This window comes from Electrona antarctica (assembly GCF_951216825.1).
Source record: "Electrona antarctica genome assembly, contig: scaffold_96, whole genome shotgun sequence".
NCBI lineage: Eukaryota > Metazoa > Chordata > Actinopteri > Myctophiformes > Myctophidae > Electrona > Electrona antarctica.
Window position 1 is genome coordinate 2,346 of NW_027637920.1, and position 5,155 is coordinate 7,500.

A 5,155-nucleotide genomic window follows, 5' to 3' on the forward strand; every position below is an offset into this window, starting at 1 on the left:
CACATACATAGAAATAGAACAACAACATGTTGATACATTACATACATAGAAATAGAACAACACATGGTGATACATTAAATACATAGAAATATAACAACACATGGTGATACATCACATACATATAAATAGAACAACACATGGTGATACATTAAATACATAGAAATAGAACAACACATGGTGATACATCACATACATAGAAATAGAACAACACATGGTGATACATCACATACATAGAAATAGAACAACACATGGTGATACATCACATACATAGAAATAGAACAACACATGGTGATACATTAAATACATAGAAATAGAACAACACATGGTGATACATTAAATACATAGAGATAGAACAACACATGGTTAATTCATCACATACATAGAAATAGAACAACACATGGTGATACATCAAATACATAGAAATAGAACAACACATGGTGATACATTAAATACATAGAAATAGAACAACACATGGTGACACATTAAATACATAGAAATAGAACAACACATGGTGATACATCAAATACATAGAAATAGAACAACACATGGTGATACATTGAATACATAGAAATAGAACAACACATGGTGATACATTAAATACATAGAGATAGAACAACACATGGTGATACATTAAATACATAGAAATAGAACAACACATGGTGATACATCACATACATAGAGATAGAACAACACATGGTGATACATTAAACACATAGAAATAGAACAACACATGGTGATACATTAAATACATAGAAATAGAACAATAGAACAACACATGGTGATACATTAAATACATAGAGATAGAACAACACATGGTGATACATTAAATACATAGAAATAGAACAACACATGGTGATACATTAAATACATAGAAATATAACAACACATGGTGATACATTAAATACATAGAAATAGAACAACACATGGTGATACATTAAATACATAGAAATAGAACAATAGAACAACACATGGTGATACATTAAATACATAGAGATAGAACAACACATGGTGATACATTAAATACATAGAGATAGAACACATGGTGATACATTAAATACATAGAAATAGAACAACACATGGTGATACATTAAATACATAGAAATAGAACAACACATGGTGATACATTAAATACATAGAAATAGAACAACACATGGTGATACATTAAATACATAGAAATAGAACAACACATGGTGATACATGAAATACATAGAAATAGAACAACACATGGTGATACATTAAATACATAGAAATAGAACAACACATGGTGATACATTAAATACATAGAAATAGAACAATAGAACAACACATGGTGATACATTAAATACATAGAAATAGAACAACACATGGTGATACATTAAATACATAGAAATAGAACAATAGAACAACACATGGTGATACATTAAATACATAGAGATAGAACAACACATGGTGATACATTAAATACATAGAAATAGAACAACACATGGTGATACATTAAATACATAGAAATAGAACAACACATGGTGATACATCACATACATAGAGATAGAACAACACATGGTGATACATTAAAAAACATAGAAATAGAACAACACATGGTGATACATTAAATACATAGAAATAGAACAATAGAACAACACATGGTGATACATTAAATACATAGAGATAGAACAACACATGGTGATACATTAAATACATAGAAATAGAACAACACATGGTGATACATTAAATACATAGGAATAGAACAATAGAACAACACATGGTGATACATTAAATACATAGAGATAGAACAACATATGGTGATACATTAAATACATAGAAATAGAACACATGGTGATACATTAAATACATAGAAATAGAACAACACATGGTGATACATTAAATACATAGAAATAGAACAACACATGGTGATACATCACATACATAGAGATAGAACAACACATGGTGATACATTAAATACATAGAGATAGAACAACACATGGTGATACATTAAATACATAGAAATAGAACAATAGAACAACACATGGTGATACATTAAATACATAGAAATAGAACAATAGAACAACACATGGTGATACATCACATACATAGAAATAGAACAACGCATGGTGATACATTAAATACATAGAGATAAAACAACACATGGTGATGCATTAAATACATAGAAATAGAACAATAGAACAACACATGGTGATACATCACATACATAGAAATAGAACAACACTTGGTGATACATCACATACATAGAGATAGAACAACACATGATGATACATTAAATACATAGAAATAGAACAACACATGGTGATACTTTAAATACATAGAAATAGAACAACACATGGTGATACATTAAATGCATAGAAATAGAACAACACATGGGGATACATTAAATAAATAGAAATAGAACAACACATGGTGATACATTAAATGCATATAAATAGAACAACACATGGTGATACATCACATACATAGAAATAGAACAACACATGGTGATACATCACATACATAGAAATAGAACAACAACATGTTGATACATTACATACATAGAAATAGAACAACACATGGTGATACATTAAATACATAGAAATATAACAACACATGGTGATACATCACATACATATAAATAGAACAACACATGGTGATACATTAAATACATAGAAATAGAACAACACATGGTGATACATCACATACATAGAAATAGAACAACACATGGTGATACATCACATACAAAGAAATAGAACAACACATGGTGATACATCACATACATAGAAATAGAACAACACATGGTGATACATTAAATACATAGAAATAGAACAACACATGGTGATACATTAAATACATAGAGATAGAACAACACATGGTTAATTCATCACATACATAGAAATAGAACAACACATGGTGATACATCAAATACATAGAAATAGAACAACACATGGTGATACATTAAATACATAGAAATAGAACAACACATGGTGACACATTAAATACATAGAAATAGAACAACACATGGTGATACATCAAATACATAGAAATAGAACAACACATGGTGATACATTGAATACATAGAAATAGAACAACACATGGCGATACATTAAATACATAGAGATAGAACAACACATGGTGATACATTAAATACATAGAAATAGAACAACACATGGTGATACATCACATACATAGAGATAGAACAACACATGGTGATACATTAAACACATATAAATAGAACAACACATGGTGATACATCACATACATAGAAATAGAACAACACATGGTGATACATTAAATACATAGAAATAGAACAACACATGGTGATACATCACATACATAGAAATAGAACAACACATGGTGATACATTAAATACATAGAAATAGAACAACACATGGTGATACATTAAATGCATAGAAATAGAACAACACATGGTGATACATTAAATACATAGAAATAGAACAACACATGGTGATACATTAAATACATAGAGATAGAACAACACATGGTGATACATTAAATACATAGAAATAGAACAACACATGGTGATACATTAAATACATAGAGATAGAACAACACATGGTGATACATCACATACATAGAAATAGAACAACACATAGTGATACATTAAATGCATAGAAATAGAACAACACATGGCTATACATCACATACATAGAAATAGAACAACACATGGTGATACATCACATACATAGAAATAGAACAACACATGGTGATACATCACATACATATAGATATAACAACTCATGGTGATACATTAAATACATAGAAATAGAATAACAGATGGTGATACATTAAATACATAGAAATAGAACAACACATGGTGATACATTAAATGCATAGAAATAGAACAACACATGGTGATACATTAAATACATAGAAATAGAACAACACATGGTGATACATTAAATACATAGAGATAGAACAATAGAACAACACATGGTGATACATCACATACATAGAGATAGAACAACACATGGTGATACATCACATACATAGAGATAGAACAACACATGGTGATACATTAAATACATAGAAATAGAACAACACATGGTGATACATTAAATACATAGAAATAGAACAACACATGGTGATACATTAAATGCATAGAAATAGAACAACACATGGTGATACATTAAATACATAGAAATAGAACAACACATGGTGATACATTAAATACATAGAGATAGAACAACACATGGTGATACATTAAATACATAGAAATAGAACAACACATGGTGATACATTAAATACATAGAGATAGAACAACACATGGTGATACATCACATACATAGAAATAGAACAACACATAGTGATACATTAAATGCATAGAAATAGAACAACACATGGCTATACATCACATACATAGAAATAGAACAACACATGGTGATACATCACATACATAGAAATAGAACAACACATGGTGATACATCACATACATATAGATATAACAACTCATGGTGATACATTAAATACATAGAAATAGAATAACAGATGGTGATACATTAAATACATAGAAATAGAAAAACACATGGTGATACATTAAATACATAGAAATAGGGGAATAGAAGGGATGGGGGGACATCTTAACACCCCCAGGTGTTAGTTGAGCCTTTGCATACGCCTGTATGTCGAGGCTAGGGCAAGTGCTACGGGCTAAAATGGAGTCTGAAGAGGTGGGTTTTCAGATTACGGTGGAAGATTGGGAGTGAGTCTGTAGTTCTGACTGCAATGGGAAGTTCATTCCATAGTTTAGATTGGAGTGAGTCTGTAGTTCTGACTGCAATGGGAAGTTCATTCCATAGTTTAGATTGGAGTGAGTCTGTAGTTCTGACTGCAATGGGAAGTTCATTCCATAGTTTAGATTGGGAGTGAGTATGTAGTTCTGACTGCAATGGGAAGTTCATTCCATAGTTTAGATTGGAGTGAGTCTGTAGTTCTGACTGCAATGGGAAGTTCATTCCATAGTTTAGATTGGAGTGAGTCTGTAGTTCTGACTGCAATGGGAAGTTCATTCCATAGTTTAGATTGGAGTGAGTCTGTAGTTCTGACTGCAATGGGAAGTTCATTCCATAGTTTAGATTGGAGTGAGTCTGTAGTTCTGACTGCAATGGGAAGTTCATTCCATAGTTTAGATTGGAGTGAGTCTGTAGTTCTGACTGCAATGGGAAGTTCATGC